The following is a 23,262-nucleotide window of genomic DNA, read 5'->3' as shown; positions in this document are numbered from 1 at the left end:
AACATATTTAAGCACTTTATGACTTTTCTTAGGCTCATCAGAGCTACCAGAATCACTAATCTTGTACTTTGGGCCCATTATTAATAACTAAACAAAGTTAAAGATGCAAAGAGAAGCACTGCTGTGAGTCGACATGATTTGTTAACAAGCAAGAAGTCTGGACAAAGACTGAGGCAGGAGCCTTTTGATATAAAACAATGTAATGGCTCAAATTATAGCATCTTAGAGAAAGAGTGAATGTGATTGGATGAACTGCTACGAGACTATAGTTGCTTGGGAAAATAGCAAGGATGTAGCACATTAAAAAAAGTTATTCTTTGTATTTTTCTATCTTTACTTTTTTTTTTGTTTTGAATCACATAAATCTGACTTTATATGTTAAATTTGAATTTTTATAAAATGAGGTCTTCTTGTAACAATAACTTTAGGCAAATATCATTTCTAAATATATTGGACAGTCTGATTTAAGTATAAAATGAAAGTCTAATGTTTATCTGATGTTATATCATTTTTCCTATAGGGTATAGAGACTGATGAGAAAGAAATCCAGGTTGAAGCAATAGGAACTTAAAGAGAGTAAACTAAATCTGTTATGCTGTATACACTTCTGGAAAAAATGCTAGATAAGACAAAAACAGAGCGATTTCTCCTTTGGGAACAAAGCATCCCCCACACTCTGAGAAGGAAGTCTATACCCTTGGATTGAAATAGAAAGGATGATCTGTGTGACACTATTTCTTGTTGCTGCAGTGACTGACTATTCTCTGGCTTGAGACTAGAGAACTGCTGCTGGTATGGACACCTGGGGATTTCTTAGTTTTCAATGGAGACAGAGATACCACAGAGATAGAGAGAAATATTGCCACAAGGATGCTTCTAGATGGTGCCACAAGGGGAATGCTCTGGGGTTTGCCTATTGATCCCTGCTGAAGGGTGATGGATCAATCTATTTCCTAACCTCCTCCTACCCTCTTCCTCCCTCACTCCCTCCCCCTTTTACCCTCTCCTTCCTGCCTCCCTTACCTCCCAGTTCTTCTTGAAGCTTTTGGCTTCTTCCCTCCCCCCTGAGTGAGCTATAAAGATACTCTTTTCTTTTCCTTTTCAAGTCAGGGGATTTATTGGGAAACAGCATGGGAAACTGAGGTAAGAGGGATGAGAGTGTCCCTAATCGAAAATGAAGATTATGAGATCTTGGGAATTCACAATTGTGACAGAGGGACAGTCAGAGATGGAGAGTTAGAGAGATGGATGAAGGACAACTGTTTGAAATCTTTCTTCTTCACAAAGTCACCAAGGTCTTTCAGCCTAATTTCAGAAGCCCCCCACCCACCAAGGGTCCTTCAGTCTGAGACAGAAAGCTAACAAAAACAGTTCAACTTCTTCCCCCTCAGTTAGGCTTGTCTCCTTTCTCAGCTTTAACCCCAGAGAGAAAACAAAGTCCAAAGTCTTTCTCCTGGCCAGCTCAACTGTCTCTCCTCCTGGGAACATTCCCTTTGGAAGCTTCTTCTTGATTGACAAACAGGTCCCCAGCCTTGGTTCTTGCAACTTGGCTTGTCCTGCAAAACCTCTCTCTCTTTATGTCTCTACCACAGGATAATAAGTCTTTGGGAGAGGTGTCATTAAGAGTTTGACTATGTATGTAACATTCCAATGCCTTTGAGGCCACTGTCTGCACAAGGAAGAAAGTACTGCATCTGGTATTTGGAAGACCTAAATTCAAATCTGATCTCCAATAGTTCTTTGCTATCTGAACCAGGGTAAGACACATTGTTGCCTACCTCTATTTCCTCATTTGTGAAAATAAGATAATGATAGCCCAAGGTTTTGGTGAGATTCAGATTTTATATATATAAAGTATAGCTTCATGACTACATGTTGTTGGCACTATATAAATTCCTAATCTCTCTCTGTTCTTAATTGTATATGCTCCTATTTATTTGCTTTTATTAAAACTATTCCCTTTCCCTCATGCCAGAAATGCTATCTACTCAGGGTCTAGAAGCATCCCAACTTCTTCCTTACAGGTAAGTTATCTTTCTGAAGTTTTTCACTGTACTTTGGTTGGACCTTTCCTTGATATTTATCCATATATCTAAATATCTTGAGAATGAGCACTGGAATTTATTTCTGTTTTGCTTTCTCTTTTAACAGGGCAAGTTCCTTTACATCTTCCTATAAAGACATTATGGAATTGGGAACCAAGATTCAGCCTTGCCCTTCCAAACATGATGAACTCACAGGTTTGCAGAAGAAAAAGTGCTAATTTTTGTATTCAGAAGTCCTGGGTATGAATCCACTCTCAAGTACATACCTTTCTGATAGCCTCATTTTCCATATCTCTCAGTTTCTAGATAATTGTGTCCTAGATAATTGGACTTCAAGAAGCCCTCAGACCTTCCCTTGTCCCTCTGGGTACATCCTCTTTCCCAGGCCTTAATATAACTAGTTAGTTGTCCTTCCTTTTCTATATAGGACCCCAAGTTCTTTAGTTCAGGAAATTACCATTATTGATGTATCTTCTTCTGAATGGCTAAAATGAAAAAAAAAATAGACATATTCTAGCCTAAGTTTGATATTACAACATTCAGACTTTCCCTTCTGAAAACCCCTTAACTACAACCAAGCATGTGATTTATTGAATTTGGTAGTTGTTACAAAAGCTTGATTTGAATAGTTTTGACCTTTAAGTTAAGCAAATATCTATGGTATGTGAGTGGTAGGTGAAGTTACAAGGGTGGAGGTCTGAGTCACAAAACAAGGGTAAAGATATAAGTCACAAGAATAGAATTGTCACCCAAGTCACCTGAGGTTACCTGAGGAAAGTTACAAGAGTAAGAAATTTCAACTCACACAGAGGAGAATTTTTTAAAAATTAGTTTTCTATGTTAAATCTATATTTACATTTTATAATTATACTATATTTCATAATTCATGTTTATGTCAACTTTATATCTAGATGGTAGAGTTCAGACACTAGACTTGACTATACTTTGAGACAGTCTGAAGTATTTGGGGTTAGAGCTGTCACCATCAATCATAAAGTATGATTTGAGAGGTCATATTTATATATCTCTTTAAGGTTTGTAAAAGGCATTTACCTATGTAATTTCATTTAATTATACAATTATATGCAGTTGGTGCTGGCTTGATCCCCATTTTAAAGACAGGGAAACTGAGCCTGAGGGAGGCCATATAACTTCCCCAAAGTCACATCACCAATCCCAGCACTTTACCCACTATATCCCTTAATTGCTTAGAGATATCACCTGAGAGCTTTTTTATATTAGAAAGTATTTTAAGGAAGTATTTTGCAGTAAATATAGATAACATTAAACTTAGAGGAAAGGTTACCTGGATTCATAGCTTGTCTCATATACTTGCCAGCACAACCAATATTAAAACCTTTCATCAGAACAATGTGACATTAGATGTTCAATGCTTGATTTCTCCTGTCCATTCCCACCCCACTTTCCCCATACACACCACTCAACAAATACCAGTAGCTCCTTATCACCTCTAGCCACAAATAGAAAATGGTGTTTGTGGCATACAAAGCCCATCATAACTACTCCTTTCCTACCTTTCCAGTTGTCTTATACTTTATTCAACCAGTGAATATCCATCTCTCAACACCAGGCATTTCCTCTAGCGTTTCCCCCATACTCCAGGCATTTCCCTATAACTGGAACTCTTTCTCATCCACTCTGACTATTGACAATCTTGGACACCTTTTTAATTATCCAAAGTAAATTTCCATTACTACAGGAAAATTTCTCCAGATCTTCTTAATTCTAGTGGCTTCCTTCTACTAATCATTGCCTATTTATCCTGTATATTGCTTGCTTTGGGGACAGCTAGGTGATACAGTGCCCAGCCTGTCAGAAGACTCATCTTCCTGAGTTCAAGTCTGATCTCAGATATTCAGACCCTGGGCAAATCACTTAACCCAGTTTGTCTCAATTCTTCAAGTATAAAATGAACTGGAGAAGGAAATGGTACAACACTCTGGTATCTTTGTCAAGGAAATCCCAAATGAAATGAAATGAAAATTCCCAATAGATTGCTTTGTATATATTTGTTTTCATGTTGTCTGTCCTATTAGAGAGTAAGTTCTCCAAATCCATATTTTTCATCCTCAGCAATAGCTGCATGATTCCTTGGGGGTGTGGGTGGGGAAAGAAAGTCAGAGACAGAGAACAAAGAGAGACAGAGACAGAGAGAGTTAAGAGTAGTTAAGAGTAGAGTGGGACCATGTCTGTTCTGTATGTTTTCATTTGATTATCAAATAAGTAATGAAAAAAATGTATCACTTGGGGAAATGGCATCCTTTGTCTATGTGATCAGAAGATGGCAAAGAGGAGAAAAGTGAATAACTCAAAATTGTCTTAAATCTGATAGAGATATTATGATTTTTTTAATTAGAGTAATATTATACCAGCAATTATCCAGGAGAACCCAATTCCTAATCACTGGAAAAACACATAGTATAGCAAAAAATAATTTGTATAATGAACATGATCTCTCCAGTTGCAATTAAGACTGCTTCTTACACAAAGAATCTTAAGTAGAGGAACCCTAGAAAATACTGAAGAAAGTGGATGTTCCCTCTTTCCTTTCCCCAAATCATTTTGCACTATGTTATATTTAAATTAATATCTACTGTTAGGGTCCAAATGGATGTCCAACTAAGGAGCACACAGAGTCAATGCAATTCAGACAAGGGGAAGCCTTTATTACTAGCATGCTATTACTAGCACACTAGGGGAAGCTCAGGAGAGTTCTGAGGAAGCATGGTCCGAATGGGGTTTATATAGGTTGAAGTCAGTTTGGGTTACTTAACAGGAGACATTCTATGGTTAATGATCTTACCAGGAAAGGTGAAAGAGATATTGATATACCCAGAGACCCTGATGAAAGGAGGGAGTATGTCAACATCCTCAAGGACCCTATAGTTCCGGGGACATTGTACTGAACATTTTTTTGACCCAGACAGATAGAATGGGGATCAGTTGATTATTTACTACATAATATTCACATTCTTTTCCTCCAGATCTACAGAGTGGGGATCACTTGATCATTTACTACATAACATTCCCCACTTTCTGGTTGTTCATAATGAGGAATCCTCCTCATATTGTTATCACATGGCTTGGGGATGACATCCAAGGGTTGCTACTGTTGCATTAGTACCATGAGCTGGATAGTGTTAATGCAATCCTTCACAAACCAAACCAAGTGGTTAAGGATACAGGGTCAAAAAGTCAGCAGAAGGACAAGAATCACCAAGGGCCCCAGGAGGGTGGAGATAGGTGTGATGATCTAAGGGGAAGACTGAAATAACTGCTGATACCATAGCTGATCTGTTGTCCAAACCCTATCCCTGGAGTCTAGGCTCTTTTTGAGCTCTGCTACTGACTCTCTGACAATGCTGGTTTGGTCTGTGTAGAAGCAACACTCCTCCCAAAGGGCAGCACAATGACCACCCTGCTGGAGGAATAGAAGATCTGGCCCTCTCCAATTAAGACCTTTGAGTCTATGGAGCCTTTAGCTACACAGGGGGTCAAATTTGAGGACGTGCACAACCATTGGGTGCCTTCAGGTGGGAGAAGGTATTTACTGTATCTAGGAGGCACAAAGATGTAAGGGAGCAGAAAAATTTCCCTGATAATAGCTTGCCCAAGTTTCTGGGGGTACAATGCCCATGTCATCCCCCCTCTCCAAATATCTAAGGGAAAAGGGGCAATGTTCTCAGTCTACTGTAGCTTCTTCAGAGCTGAGAATGGTTATAGAATTGTCTCTGCATATGGTCAGGAGAGGGGTACTGGCTATAGGCAGTGTCTAGGGCTTCAGGCTAGAATAGTTGCTGAGGTTACAGGGGCATTTGAATGACTCCCATGAGTGCTTCTACCCTAGAAGCAACTAGAGAAGTGACAAGGTTACAAATGCATACAAATACATCTCCCACAAGGGATTAGCCAAATCTTGAACAGGGAGGGAAAGGCTGTAGACACAGGGTCTTTAGGGGCATGTCCTCAGTGAATGCCTGGGTCCTAGATAGGTGGAGACCTGCTTGGAGATCTGAAGGATGTCCAGCAACTACTTCCCCCATTGGCAGACAGGTCACAAGGGGGAAGAGTCAGCCCCTAAGACTAGAGTGTAGAAATCAGGACTGTGGCAAAAACTAGAACACCAGATAGAAACAGAAAAAATTAGTACAATAGCAATTGGCATTACACATTTGCATTTGGGTATCTTAGTCTTAGTCACAGTCTTCTTCAGAAATTATCTTCTGACAGGAATAGATCCCTTTAGGAAATCAGATTCCTGAGTTGTTTGCAGAGTTGGTATGTGATGTCTCTGTTAAAGAATATCCTTTTGTAAAGTACACATTAACTATAAACATCTATAAACATTTGAGTAACAATATTTTACAGATGTATTCCTTAACCCCAAATTTTGGGGGAAATTCAAGAAGGCTTTGAGCTATATATATTCAACTAAATTAAGGCTACAAATACCAGCCATCTATGAATAAGCTTCACCTACTTCTCAAATTATGTTCCTTAACAATTTGAGAATTTTCAATTATTAGGGTTGTTTGAGGAAATGGAAACTTTAATTTTACAATTTGCATTATGTGCTTATTATGGAAATTTGTCACCAAGGAAAATGTTTCCTCATGTCCCAAAGGACAGTGAGTGGCTTCACATGCAGTTCAAAGCTATCACTGGCTCATGCCATCATTGTATCACTCAAGGATTAACAGCCTAGATGGTCAGAAAGGGTCCATTCCCAGATGAGCCCAGAATATGCCTCTGTAACCATCCCAGAACATTCTCTGTACTTGGTGTACTTTGTCACCATTAAATCCCAGAAGCCTTCTTTTGCCTTAAAATACAAGTGTTACCCATTTCAGCTGAGAGAGAAATTCTACTTATCAGCAGTCCAGAAACAAATTTCCATATCCTCAAACAATCCTTTCTGATCATTTGCCCTCTCTAAGGATTCCTTAAAGCCTATGAGTCTACATTATAGCAGTTATTCTTACATATTTTGGCAATAATTAATCAAAATTTAGTCACAAAACCTGAACAGGAATGTTGAATTCATTAGCTCTACAGTAAATACAAATGAGGACTAGATCAAATCCTGGCCTTAGGCCATTTGAAGGAACTAAGACAAAATCAATGAGGAATATCTCTAAGAATTTCAGGAAAATTCCAGAATCATTTGTGATTTTCCAAAACCACATACATTAATTCTATACATTATCCCTAAGTTAAAGATCCAATTATAAGAGTAGAACACTACCAGTTCTTATTTTCCATTAAGTTTATTAATAATCACTCGCGACAGAAAAAGTAGATAAGCATAGATTTAAAGTCTCTTCCTTACTCTAAGTTTGACCATGTGTAGCACATGCTATAGGAATCTCTGTCTCTCCCTCACCTGCCTCCTCCAGTCAGAAATCCATGCTAAAAGACCCAAGTTGGCTCCTTCCACTCCCTTTTATTTACATACACTGACTCAGCACTGGCATATGAAAAATGTTGATGAACTGGGTTGGCAAATGAGGAGGGGGAAATTCCCTCTACACAACTGTTTTCTAAAAACTATGTATATAGTCATTTATTCAGCTAAAAGTAATTGTAAATTGTGATTTATAATTAGGGAAGTTTTGCATTCTCACTAATAAATTACCAAAATGAATTATAATGACTAGAAAAGTATTTTCCATCTAACTTACAGATGTAGAACAGACTTTGAAGTAACTTCAGAAGAAAAATTCATTATTTGAAAGCTAAAATGCCAAATATTTTAAGAGACAACATGGCATATTGAAAAAAAAAAACAGAGAGCCTTAGAAACAAAAAGTCCCAAAGTCAAGTCCCATCTTGCCATAAGTAGTAGCTAGGTGACCTTAGGTTAATCTCTCAATGACATAGGTAAGTTACTATCAAAGATCATACATTACAGCTCAGTTGCTAAACTGTCAGTAGTTTCCACATCAGATATTTCCTCCATTGATGAAATCCCAGTTCTAGGTCACAACAACAATAAGTATATTCATTGAAGTTTTTATTTGTATTTATTTTATTTATTACATTTTAAATTTAGCTTCCTGGTTTACTTTAAATATAATGAAATATCTATGAGAAAATAATCTAATATATTATTTTTAAAATCATGACCTATATAACCTTTATTGTTGTTTTGATGGTTTTATTTTTTTTTCCTTCAAAGTCATATTGGTTAAAGTAGTTTTTAGAAATTTATATTTTAAGAAGTTTTGTTTTCTTGAAGAAAATCAAGAGGAAAAGTATCCTAAAAGGGAATTGTTATAAAATAGACATAAGGAAATAGTGACATAATGATATAATGAAGTCATATCTGAATTTGAAGTCATGGGTTCTTAATTGCCACCTATGTGACCTTGAGCATCTCTAACTTCTCTGAACCTCAGATTCCTAATCTCTAAAATGAGGAGGATTGACTAGATGATTTAGAATGTCATTTTCTGTGAAGGACAGCTGTATTAAGTGAAGAATTACTTCCATGCTTCATGAATCTAGGCAGATTTATTCTTTCTCAACTCCTCTCAGGCCCTAGTGAATAACTTTCCCTAAGGCTACACCTCCACTCCAATTTAACAATTCAAAGAAAAAGGACTGAATGGACTTGCCTGAGGGCACTTTGTGCAAATCTTTGTGCAAATCTTCCTGTTTCTACCCAGCCTCTCTCTTACCACCTTAATCTATTTATTCTTTAATCAATAACCTAAGGGGATGATGCCAAATCACCTCTTTAATCTCCTCTACTATTGTGGATTTTAAAAAGACTAATTAGGAGGAAAATCAAAATAAAATCCACAATGATCTCTTTCATATGGCTCAAGACTGCAGCTATTGTGTTCTCCCATTGGGATAGGCTAAATTCTGTTCCCTAGCTAAAAAGGATTAGGGGTGTGCTGATAAATATTTAACAATGTTTTCAGAGGGGAAAAATGCACAGTATGTATTTTTTATGTTTAACCTTTTTATAATACTTTATTAAATTTGGATAATCTATAAAACAATAAACCAAACCCAGATTTATAACATTTACATATTTCTAGGTATAAATGCTCACATCAAAAATTATTAATCAACTCTATTTTGCTAGATCCAGCACATTCCTAGATAAGTTCTTAGGAGTCCTAGTGGCTAGTCTTCCACTGGGAGATTCACCTTTTTAGTCTTAAATGTCTTTATCCTTTTCTTTACATTTACAGATTTCTCAGGAGAAGAAGGAAAAAATTCCATGTTTAGAAAATGACTGCCAATTTCAGCATTCCCCATTTTTATGATTTAATTTTTATGACTAAAATATATAAACAGATATGAATAAATAAATAAATTGAATTAGAAATGAACCTACTTTCTTCTTCCTTCCACTACTGGTTTTTGTCAGTGCCTGAACTTCAGGGAGCCAAATAATGGCAATACACTAAAAGAGGTGGGCTATATATGAAGCAAATGCTTCCAAACATGGAATCTAAATTCATTTTTTACATTTTACAATAAGTGCCTCCATGAAAGTGAAGAATAAGCAGGATATGAATGAATGTAACATTCTGAGTGTTAGCTAGTTTTTTTTTATTTTTTTTTAAATCATTTTTTAAAAATCTGAGTAGGTGTCAGTTAAGAAGCTTTTAGTCTTGAAAAGTTCCCTCCAGAGTCTAACTCTCCACAGGTTTTTATAGTGGTGGAAAAATCAGAAATATATATTTTACACCCCCACCTCCACCCACTAGGCATTATCTACTGTACCCATAAGATATCATAGAAGAAAAGTACCCTCTCCTGGGATACTAGTGGATTTGGAGACATGATTTCTTATTAGGTTTCTTATTATGATCTGCTTAGTAAGTCATTCCTCTGAGTGTCTCTCTGGGATGTATACAGAAGTGTAAAATTATTTCCATCCTTGCTCATATCACCTGCACTTGGACCAGAATACTGTATTTTGATATGATTTTTTTCCAATTTTATTTTATGCATTTAAAAATCATTCTAAGAAAAGGTCCAGAGTTTTTACTTCATCGGCAAAGGGCACCAAGACACAAATAAAAGGTTAGGAATCTCTACTCTAGAGGCTAGTCACTTACATTTAATTATTATAACTTGGGCTTAAACAATGGGATTGCTTGGTGACCCAGTGGATAGAATTCTGGGTCTGGAGTCAGAAAAATTAGTATCTTTCTAAGTTTAAATATGGGCTCAGACACTTTCTAGCTTTGTGACTCTTGGCAAGATCCTTAATTATCTTTACCTCAGTTTCCTCAACTATAAAATGATCTGGAGAAGAAAATGGAAAATCACTCCAGTGTCTTTGCCAAAAAGAAAAAATACAAGGTCACAAAAAATAGAATATGACTGAACAGCAACACCTACCATGTAAATGACATAGGGGAAATAGTTTCTTTTTTGGAAACAGAAGAAATAGGTTCAAAACTTCTCAAGTCCATAAGGATCTTCCGGGCCCATTGAGGCAAAAGCAGCCAGAAAAGAAATATTTGTAGTTCTTCCTCAGCCCTGTCAAGGATCTGTCTTTATGTCTACAAATCACTGTCTAAAGAATACCTGGCTTTCTTAATTGGCTCAGAACATCCTGACCACCTTAACAAAACCTTGAGATCTATCTCTGGGACAAGTGGTCTTCATGTATAAGTCCAGCCATGCCCCAGTATCTTCATACTTCTACAGAAATCCTTATGCCAGAAATAAGAGACCAAAGAGGACTTTAAAGATTACCATTTGGTATTTAGTGAGGAGTATTCTCAATGCTCTTGGCACTCTCTAATTGGCACCAAGGATGTATATTTTGACATGTCACTTTCTTTTGATCTGTTATTTTCCTTTTGATCATAGAGTGAAGAGACTGTATAAATATTGGACCTGTGTACTCAATAAAATGGAATCTGTCATCCCATTCACAGTCTCCTAGCCTCCCATAATTTTGACTCAATTATGTTCATAGACATTGTGGGTCTCTCTATCATTCTCTGCTCTCTGCTCTGGTTGGCCTTCTCTATTGCTCCCTGCATTCTCAGGTTCCATTCTGCAAAATTTAGCCACTGTTGCTTTAAGCCCACTACCGGCATTACTGCTCAGCTAACATTTTCTACTCAGGCAGGAGAAAAGGTGTGCTATAATGGGAGTTCCCTGAGCCTGCTCTCTTCTAGATAATTGTGCTGGGGCAATCTGATCTGGTGAGGGACATGTCTCTAACTCACGGCAGTGGCAGGAGAAGGATTTCTCCCCAAGCTGAGCACTTCTGTGCCCTTCCAGGAACCCACATAATCAATCATGGCCACACACCCCCCACCCTCACCCCACCAACAGGCATTCCTAAGGCCTGACAAATTTTGTCACTACTTGTGCAATCATGAGCAATTTAATTAATTGCTGTAGGTTTCAGTTTAATCATGTATCAAATAAAAGCCAAGACTTAATGAAACTCTAAGATTCTCTAGCTGTGTTAAATGTTATGAAATGGTACCTTTAGACTTTATCTAGGTTTAATTAATGGGGGGGGAGCAACAATGCTAAATAATCTGATCAGAGATTCACAATTGGATGGAAACTAAGCAGTTATCTAGTTTGATTCCTTCATCTTACAGAAGAGGTCTAGTGATTAAGTGATTCGTCCATTGTGACACTGGTAGAGTAGAAGTAGTAGTTACATTCTCTTATGGGCCTTTTCAAAGAAAATAGACTTTTGTTAATATAACAAGGTAGATATCCATGATCATTTCCTATAATAAAGGATAGGAATAGTCCAGAACAAAATTTAAAGAAATATCAGCATGTAGGCATAAATTAATATTAATAATTAATTAATTAAAAAGAAATACTTTCCTCTCATAGAGACTTGCTCATAATAGTCTCATGGTGGGGGGGTGGGGGGCTGGACATCCAAATCGATGAAGTCTATTTGTAACTAACCAAACATTAGAATCCAATTATAATTATTGATTGTTGCAAATGATGAGTATAACATCTGGTGATAAATGTGTTATTACTGGTGGTACAGCAGTTAGTAGTAGCTCACTAGTTCATACATGATCATCTATAAATAATAACTTGCATTTATGTAGTACTTTAACATATACAAAGTACTTTACAAATATTATCTCATTCTTCATGCTAGGAGGTTCTATTATTATCATTACTATGTTGAAGGTGACAAAACTAAAGCAGATAAAGTTTATATAAGATAGAGCTTGATCAAGGATTACAAAGCTAGTTAAGTTTCTAAAGTTACATTTAAACTCAAGTCTTCCTGACTCTGAGTCTTGGGTCACCCACTGCACCATATTCTTCTTTTTTTTTTTCTTAGTAATCTCAGAAAGTTTTATTTTATACATCTAGGACCTAATATAAATACAGCATTATTTTATTTCTTTCATTTATACAGTAGGCACTTGGTAGATTGTCCTATTCAGGTCCTCAACTCTATTTGTATATGTGAATTATTATGGATTAATTTAATAATAATCTCTCTTGCATTCCTTTTTAGAGAAAGAAGAATGGATGTAAGATGTTGCAGTGGAAAAAAGTCCCTAGATCTAATATAGTAAGAGCTGGGATAAACAACTACTCTAATGGTTATTATCTCAGACCTTAGGAAAGTTATTCAACCCCCTAGATACTCAGTTATTTCAATTGTAAAATGAGAATATTTTGTCAAATTAGATATCCTTTGAGGTCAAAAAGTGAATCAACAAGTATTTATTAAAGCAATTAATTGGTGCTAGGCCTGAGCTAATTGATTGGGTATATAAATATAATGATTAAAAAGAGATGTACATGAATTTTCTCAAAGGTTCAGCAACTGATCAGTCAATGTCAATGTCATTTAGAGATACCTTATCCTCAGTTGCTCTATAGGATCCAAAAACAGCTTAGTTTTCCTTCCTAAGGGATTACCTTAGTAGAAGTGATTGTAATTGGATTGCCTTAGGGCAATCATTTTTTTAAGTTTGTGCCTTAATTTCCTTATTTATTAAGTGAAGAATTTAAACAAATATTAGCTCCTTACCAATAAGACTTGAGTTTTTGTCTTAAAAATCTATCAAAACAATAAAGCATGAAGGACTAAACTATTATCAACAATGCAAGATTACAAAATAACTCCAAAGGACTTACAATGAAAAATGCTATCCACAGCCAAAAAAGGAATTGTTAGAGTATGATTACAGACAAAAATATTGCATTTTTCACTTAATTTCCTTCATGAGTTTTTTCTTCTATGTGCAAAACTGTTTCTTCTTTTGTTGTATGAGGAATATAGAAAAATATATTGCATGACAACACTAATATAACCTATATCTGACTATTTATTGCTATGGGGAGAGTGGAGGGGAAGAAGAAAAGGACAATCAGAATTGCACAGCGTCAGAAAGTTTGTTAAAAATTATTTCTACATGTTATTTAAATTTTTATTAATTAAAAAATTCTATCATAATGTCCAGCACAGATTAGACACTTAATAAATGAATGTTGAATTGAATTGCAGTTCTATTTTTTTTATGATTCTGTGATTTAAGAGTGTAGCCAAGACGTGAGTTAGGCACTAGGAGGAAATCACAGAAATATAAAATAAGACTCCTATTTTTAAGAAGTTCATTATCTAGTTGAGGCAAGAAGGTTAATAATATACACAAAACAATTAGAAATCAATGCATCAGTATATAATTAAGTGTTAAATTGTGTGCTCTATTGAAAGGGGAGGGGAAACAAGGAGAGATCAATGAAGCTGAACCAGTGACGGATAGCACAGCTGATTGTAATGATCAATTTGATGAATTGTAGCAAAATTGATTTAGTCTTCATTATTAGTATCAATAGTTAATAGAGTTGAAATAAGCAGGTCAAATGTAATGATTGTTTTCACAGACTTTAGCACCAGAAGGGTTCTTAGGAGATTATCTTGTTTAACACCCTCATTTTATGAACTAAGGACAAGAAACTAAATGATCGACTAGTACAGCAAACACTAGAACCCAGAATGGGATACAGAACCTATGATTCTAAATTCAGGCCTTTTTTTCCCTTCCCCCTCATTATACTACATAGTTTCATAAGCTAAAAAATATAATTATTCCAAGTTTACTCTAGATATATGTAGATGTGTGTATGGATATAGATACCCATATCTTATATCTATATATCCTATATATGATATGTATGTATATGCATCATTTTACCCCCTTTTCATTTAAATTTAAGGGCTCAGTTAGCTACACACTTTATTCTAGACCAGTGGAATCAAAATTAAAGAGATAGAGTGGTCATTAATCTGTACATAAGGATTTCTGTGGCATATTTATTAACTTAATTTTAAAAATCTAATGTGGTCTATGCTTATTGCATTTTTATTTATTTTACTAATATTTCCAAGTTAAACTTTAATTTGGCTAAGGCCACACCCTGGAAAGTGGCCACATGTTTGACACCTCTGCTCTACACAGCTTAACTGTTATTTCCTGTATTATTTTCTGTTGTTTTTATTAGGAATAAGGATATCTTTTGTCAGTGTAATACAGTAGCAAAAACAGTAGATAAAAAAAAAACAACAGAATTACACTTTTATGTTTATAATGTTATGGGGGAAAGGAGAAATGGTTTGCAAACAGGTAGCAGAGAGGAGAGTTTGCAAAGAGGAACCTTATTGCATGATGCAGAACTGACTGCTCCACAACTGAAATAACTTTGATAGTCTCAATGGTCCTTTGATAGAAGTGAGATATCAAGGTTTGATGGCTCTTGATAAACCACAGTGAGGATAGGCCTTGCAGGCCTCCCCCCACAGGCCCAGTGTGCTTATCTGACTCTTAGACCAATTAAAAAACAAAGACAGGATTCTATTTGAATCTCAGTAAGCTGGATGGGAGGGTTAGGTAATAGGATGCCCTACATCTAAATTTTCTAGCTAACCCAAACTCCCTTCTAGGACCTATGCCAAAAGGTATCTTCTGGTCTTCAGGCTGCCTAACTCACTACTCTTACTGTCTAAGATTTTCCCCATCTATCTTACTACCTGACTAAAAATCCTCCTAATTAAGTTTTGGTAAGGTGTGTAGTTTTTTAGATCAGGTAGTCTGACCATTTATCTCAGGGACCAACCCTGGCCATTTAGGCCCAAGATGGCTGTAGGCTTTCTGGTCTTTCTTCACTGGCTGGCCAGATACAGAGCTTGAAGCAGCTGGAGTCACTCTCAGGATGCTAGAATCTCAAATAGATGAAATAGTAGGCAGGCTTGTTCAAACTGGACACCAGGATCTGTAGCTTCGCCTTCATGGGAATAAGAAACCAAACCCCCACTTCACTCACACAGATGGCAAGCAGCAGGAAGTTGTACCTTCCAGCTCTCCCAGAAACAGGAAACCAAAATCCCAGAGTTCTCTGTGTCCTCTTTTATATTTTCCCCTCATTCCAAAACAAAGTCAGTTCTGCAGCATGCGGTAAGTTTCCTCTTTGCAAACTCTCCTCTCTGCTACCTATTTGCAAACCATTTTTACTTTCCCTCATAACAATATTAATACATATATATCAATATAGAAATACATATATACATATATTCATTTGTATATAGAAATACATAGTTATAACATTATTTATATTACATATGACTATATTTGTATATAAGCATAAAAATGAATTTTAGCTACATCTTGATCACAGCAGAGAAAATTAATCATATTCATGAATTTAATATAATCTATTTTGTGAGTGAGGCTAATCAATTATGTTAAGTTAAATACAGACCCTTGTTGTAAGGTATAATTTGTACCTTGAGTAAGTGAAAATATATTTTACAATGTATAGGCATACTTGATTTCTTTGAGTAATTTGAGACCCCTAGGCATGAGACAGAGAACTTATATAAATGAAATCACATATGAAAAAGGTAAATTATTATCCAATAATAAGGGAGATATAGTTCTGTTAAAGTGATTAATATAGAAAGTATATCATCATCTGTAGGTTATTTGTGGTTACTTTTCACCTGCATTTTCAGCACCTGAATTGTAATCAGTTAGTCTCAATTGTGTCAAAGCTTGACAATTTTTGAAGACATCAAGGAAGTTGCTTTAAATTGATTATTCCATACTCATTAGGGCTTCTAGAGTTTAGAAAAACTTTTAAACTGAAAATTAAAAAGAATATCGAGAGTTACTGATCTGAGACTTCTCTCTATACTATGTGTCAGAAAATAAAAAGAGGTAAAACAAACTTATAAAAACTGACCAAAATGAAGCATTTTCCTGAGGAAGGGGCTATTAAAAGACTAATACAGATTTAAAAGTTAGAGCTAATCACTAATGTAAAATAGTAGCCTTCTCCAGTTCTAATTAGAGCTCTTGATGGCTATATCTTAGCATATGGAATACCATTTGACAATCTCCACCCTTCTTAGGGGGAAGATATATTTGGGAGTATGATAGTTTAAAAAAGAACATGATCAAAATATAATCTCAAGAACATTCTCCTAAAATGGACTCCCAAATACCATATATTTTTAAAATTTTGATATTTGAAATTATATGCTATTCACAGCCCACCCTTGTCAACCCTGCTACTTATCGAAATCAATATCAAAACATCATAATATTTATTCAGAAGAAATATCAAAAAAATTTTTCATTGAGACTTGCAAGAAAAACCCTAATATAAAATTAAAAGTATATATTGGAATACTTAAATTCCTTATAAAAAGCTTGTACAAATAAGCAATTTGTGTTTTTGTTTTCATATTCAATTATCTTTTCCAGTAGAATAATATGAGAGTTGAGCTGATAGCTCCAGTACTTAGAAGACGGTAAAAGTATTAACTTAGTGTTCAGTATGTAAAAGAATAGTATATTGCACTATATCCTGACCTTGGCTTACTTCAGCATGGGAAAGAATGACAGTTCCATATTGGATCTCAGTTGGGTGCACGTCATCTACTAAAGGTTCTCATTTGAAAGATATCAGTACAAGTACTGGCAGCTAAATAACAACTTTTAATTCTATAGCACTTTAAAATTTTCCTAATTCTATGCTTCCCTCAACCACCCTAAAAATTATTTGGCTAGATATTTGAATAGTACTGGTATTTATTATCCACATTTTACACATGAGGAAAATAGAGATAAGAGAGATTAAGATGAAGACTTGGTCACAATCATTAAATGTCAGGGATGGCATTCATTGTGATTATCTACATGTAATGTCAGACTGATAGAGATGAGAATACAGAGATACGTTTATAGCTATGACAAGTTCTTTTTATGAAATTATCTGATCTACTTTATTGCTCAAGAACCGGTAATAAATATATATTACCTAAATGATAGAATCATAGATTTACTGGTGGCAGGGAAACCCTGGCTGTCAAGTGAAATCCAACCCCATTAAGTTTCTTTTAAACCCTTACCTTCTGTCTTGGAACCAATATTGGTTCCAAGGCAGTAGAGTGGTAAGGGCTAGGCAATGAAGGTTAAGTGACTTGCCCAGGCTCACACAGCTAGGAAGTGTCTGAGGTCACATTTGAACCTAGGACCTTCCATCTCTAGACCTGGCTCCCAATCCACTGAGTCACCCAGTTGATCCCCAACCCCATTCAGTTTTGCAGTGGAAAGTAAAGAGCAGAGAGGCATAATGTTTTATCAAAAGATATTAATAGGAAACCAGGTGATAGAATGGATGAAACAATGAGCTTGGAATTAGAAAGACCCAATTTCAAATCTTGTCTCAGTCAATTAATAACTGTTTGAACCTCTAAAAGTGTTTTAACCATTATCTATCTAATAGTGATAATAATAGCTATCTCCCATGGTTGTTGAAATGATCAAAAGAGAAGATCTGTAAAACCTGGTACACAGTAAGTGCCTAGCAAATATTTGTTTCCTTTTGAAGTTTGTTTCCTTTCAAAGTTACAATAAGTAACAGACTTAGGATTCAAGTCTATTATCATAATTGTCTGCTTGCTCAATGCATGGTAGACTTGTTTAAAACACATAAGGTTCTGCTTGTTTAACAAGTTGTAGACTTATTCAGAACACGCTTCCAACTGCTTGATAAGCTTTAGACCTATTTAGAACACATTGGAGATTCATAGCCAATCACTTGAAAAGTCAAAATTTTTTTTTTAATCAAGAGAACTTTGTTCTAACACCTTGCATTCAATACACATTTAATAAATAGTATTTGTATTTCATTCACTTTCATTCTCCACAACAGTTTCAGGAGACAGGGCTTTCAAGCATTTAAGGACAATTTGACAAATAAAGAATTGAGTTTCAAAATATTGAAGTATTTTCCCTTCCTTCTGTGTAAAGGTAACAACAGACCAAAGAACATTTTATATAAAATTCTTATTTAGAAGTTAGTGGTTTATTTTGCATCATCTATCTATTTGTTTTTGTCACTTATAATTTGTATATTACCAATAATGGCTAGAAAGTCATTTAAATATTAATCTATAGGATTTACATAGGATCTTAATAATAAATGTATGCATGGCCTACTGAGGGGGGGGGGCAAATGCCAAATAAATAAAAGATCATGGTCACATTTTTAAGAGTTTTTAAGAAGTGGGTTAAAATTAAAAGAACTCTGAGAGGAAGAATATGTTATCTTTCCCTCTTCTCTGTGGGTTGTTATAATAATATAGTCTGGTTTGAAATAGCAAACCAATCAGTGGCTAATCATTGTGTGAGTCAAAATCTGGAGGTGGGAAGGGGAACATATACTCCTCCTTCTTGATATATTAAATCTCAAAAAGCCATTCTCTGGTGTTTCTTCAAAAATCCTTTCTATCTTAAAAAAAAGATAAACTCCTATTTTTAAGGCCATTTCTTACAAATTATATGTTATGGAAAGTGGGAGTTTGAAATGGAATTATTTCTCAGTTGTGTCTATATCACTGTCAACTACACAGAGACTTTATAACTCTTGCTTCTTATGTCATCTCTGAGGAACAGGTTTATACATAAACAAACACTCAAGTCTACTCTCCAGTACTCTCCAAAAAGAGGAAGAAAAGTGAATAAAAGAAATTTTAAACAGAGAAATAAAAAGGGAGAAAGGATTTTTATTTATAAAATCATCATCATCATCATCTCAAAATATCCTGGATAACTCATCTAATAAACTATGAAAAACCTGGACAATTTTCACAAAATAATCTACTGCCCACAATCACTCAAAAATAATATTGATCTATAAATATTAAAGAGTGGCATTTTACACCCAGCTAAACGGAACAAAAGCTTTTAAATATAGAATTCTAGGAATATAATGAGATCTTCCTTGTTCTATCGGCTACTAAAGTTGTACTGATGATGCTTTCAGTGAGTCTACAGGAAATAAACTTGAATCTTAACATATTTATTCAAAATTTAAAAGCAGCAAACCATTTCACTTATGTAAATCCTTAAAATATTAAAGATAAAACATAATAACAAGATAGCAACTTCTCTTAGAATTATTTCTATTTTCCTCTTATGGTGATGAATATTTTTCAGCCAATCTGAAATAAAGCAAAGAGGCAAAGCTGCAAAGCTCCAAGCTAATAACATAATTATTGAAACAGACCTGTATCCCTCACAAAGCTGAGTCATTAGGTTTTCCTCCCAACCTAAGACAACTGAATGAGTATTTTCTCTCTTTTAATCCCCTAACATTACATCATTCAAAATTTCATCTCAAAAGTCAACCATCAATCCCAGGTCTTAATGAGCAGGAGGTCCATTTAGGATCAACAGGTGGGAGTTATGTTTTCTAACAATGTTTGTTTCGGGTGGTCTTCAAGTTGATATGCTAGGTAACGACCTCATATTAATAAGAGGTTTGAGGCACTATCACTCTTCTGTGATATATGATCATATGATCATGACCTGTATGTAGTCAGCAGGTCAGCAAAGGTCCAAAGCCTATACCACTCATCACTTGCATAAATACATATGGTATAGAGATATAATAAAAAGGAGGAAGTAGGTAGATTTATTGCATAGATTAAATCTTTCCTCATAGAATATAATGATCAGAATTCTATTAATCTCACTAGATTTCTATTAATCCCCAATTAATCATTGCCCTAATAACTTCTTTTGGCTAAATACTGATTAATTCTATCATCTGAGTTCTCATTTAAATGGGACAGGGGTTCTCATTCTCTTCATTAACCAAATGGTAAATGTATAATAAAGGTATTTTTATTATTTTTTTATTATTATTTATCAAAAATAAAAATAAAGGTATAAACAAGATTGGTAATAACCATAATAATAATAAGAGATAGTTTATAGTTAGAAGAGTAGTATGAATGTCCTCAAAAGCAAGCCTCTCATCCATGTTTCCTGAGCAAGGAGAAAGCAGGTATGTTGATATTACAGGGGAGAGTTTGCTTTCTCTGGGGAATCTTCTGTAGATATAGTTACCTGACAAGTATCTTGAAATGTTGGCCAATGACTTTGGCTCCATCACTGATTGAGTTAGCATCTTAGCCAGAAAAACTCAGTATTCATTTAAACATAAGAAGTAAGGCAACATGAGTTTTTAGGTTGATACCATTTAGAATTGGGATTCTAATTAAGTATAAAATAAAGGATAAGCAAACAGTGGTGGCCTTTCATGTTCTGGTACCACAAGATTAAAAAAAAATCAAAAACCTTTGAACTAAAATGAAATATGTACTGACTCAGTTCTAGACCTATTTCAGCATAGATGGTGCTGACAGATAAAGTAAATGAACTACAATGCACATAAAATGTCAAGTTCTTTGTAAGAAACAAGGGGGAACTGAAGTATTCTCTAGGCAACTCCTTTTCTTCTTTTACTTGCTTATTCATTAAAAAGAATTGGCTAGCAATTTGTTTTCCTCTTAAGTGCTGAGTGCTTCCTTTATTTTGATTTTTGCTGTTTTTCTCTATAATTGTTTGGCCAACTAACCACAAACATATATTTGTGCATATAACTTTATATACAGTATGAAAGTGCAGGTGATGTGCATATAACAAATACTTAAAAAAATATATATGCCAAAAAATCCATACAACAACAAAAATGATACATTCAGATGTAAACAGTACGGAATACTGTGTGCACATAAAAATAAGGAGCTCATAGTATTTCAAGAACTGATAGAAGGAAGGTTCCTTTCTAACCAGAGGGAACAGGTAAGACTTCACATAGGAGAAGGAAGAACAGAAGGAAGAGCATCATTTTTTTTTTAAACCTTGAAAGGTGGGTAGAATTTCAGTGTATGGAGTTAAATGTTTATGTAGTGAATGGTAAGTGGACATATCCTAAGTGTAGGAAATGGTGTGGGAAATAAAAAAAAAACTGAGGCAAGAATGCATGGGATGTGCTTGGGGAATTGCATGTCGATCCAATTGCAGTGATGGCCCATCAGAAACCTTCCACTGGGCATCTGTGAGTATTCCTGGCAGCTGTCACTGCTAACTGCTGTGGCAGGTGCTCAGGAGTATTCCAACAGCTCCCAGCTGCTACTGACAGCCACTGCCTCTTGGACCAAGCGTAGAGCTTAGTAGGGTGGATAAAAAGGTGCTGTTTATCTCAATATCCCTAAGTTTCAGAAATAATCATCCCCTCCATCCAATTCACTATATTTTTCTTCCACAGATAGGAGTATATTCTTTTTCCAGCTGTGAGAATGGCAACTACTAATCAGAAAAATCACAGAGGGGGAAAAATTATGTACAGATGTGAGCATTTAATCAGTAAAGGAAGTAATAATGCCCTGTAGATATTTCATACACAATTACTAACCAGTCATTGATTTATCCATTTCTGAACTGCTTTTTAGATGAAGTAAAGTTGTATTTCTCCATATATGGTGAAGAAAATGCATATGGCATCCAAAATATATTTAAAAAATCACTAATTGCATGTATGAAATTTGACCTCCAAATGGTAAGCATGAGGATAAATAAATAAATAGTCTTTCCTGTAGAACAAGGATTCAGGTGTTACTGCCAGCAATAAGAACAGTGGATATGTACTGTATTTCATCACACAATTTTTTAATAAATTTCATCACATGGCAAAAAAATTGGAAAATGAGGGGATTCCCTTCAATTGGGGAATGGTTAAACAAATTGTGGTATCTGTTGGTGATGGAATACTATTGTGCTAAAAGAAATAATGAATTCTAGGAATTCCATGTGAACTGGAACAACCTTCAGGAATTTATGCAGAGTGAAAGAAGCAGAACCAGGAGCACATTATACACAGAGACTGATTCATTGTGGTAAAACCAAACATAAAGGACTTCTCTACTATCAGCAATGCAGAGTGATCCAGGACAATTCTAAGGGACTTATGAGAAAGAACACTATTCACATTCAGAGAAAGAACTATGTGAAAATGGCAACTACTAATCAGAAAAATCACAGAGGGGGAAAAATTATGTACAGATGTGAGCTGTTTGATCACATGGTTCAGAAGAAGTGTTTGATCACATGGTTCAATGGGGATATGATAAGGTATGTATAATGTAAACAATCACTCTAGTGCAAATATTAATAATATGGAAATAAGTCTTGATCAAAGACACATGTGAAATCCAGTGGAATTTCTCAGTGGTTCTGGGAGGGGGTTGAGAGGAGGGGAGGGAAAAAAAGTGAATCATGTAACCATAGAAAAATATTTTAAATTAATTAAATAAACTTAAATAAAAAAATTCATCACAGTTTAAATACAATTGTCTTAAAGTTAAAAATAAAACAGAAGTGAGAAAGAAAGAAAATATACTTTTGTAGATTGACTGATTGATTGACCAAGATATAGAAACATTCTTAAATCCTCTGGATTCTATGATATTCATTACCAAAAGGGAAAATATATATATATATATATATATATATATATATATATATATATATATATATATAATTTGCACTGTAGATAATTGATTTGTAAATTTAAACACAGGACAAAACCAAAACCAATTGAAGTCTTTTTTTTCCCATTTGGATAAGAATATTTAGTCAATTTAGAACATTATTCCTGGGTTAAAATAATCACATTATTTCCCTCCTTCCACTCCACCCACTCTTCCCACAGCCAACATGCAATTCTAATGGGTATTACATGTGTCCTTGATCAGAACCCATTTCCATGTTGTTGTTTACACTAGGATGTTCATTTAGAGTCTACCTCCCCAACAATATGCCTTCAATCCATGTATTCAAGCAGTAGTTTTTCT

The sequence above is a fragment of the Monodelphis domestica genome, chromosome 6 (genome assembly GCF_027887165.1).
Source record: "Monodelphis domestica isolate mMonDom1 chromosome 6, mMonDom1.pri, whole genome shotgun sequence".
In the NCBI taxonomy this organism is placed as follows: Eukaryota; Metazoa; Chordata; class Mammalia; order Didelphimorphia; family Didelphidae; genus Monodelphis; species Monodelphis domestica.
The sequence above is the reverse complement of the archived record's forward strand: the minus strand, read 5'-3'. Positions refer to the sequence as shown.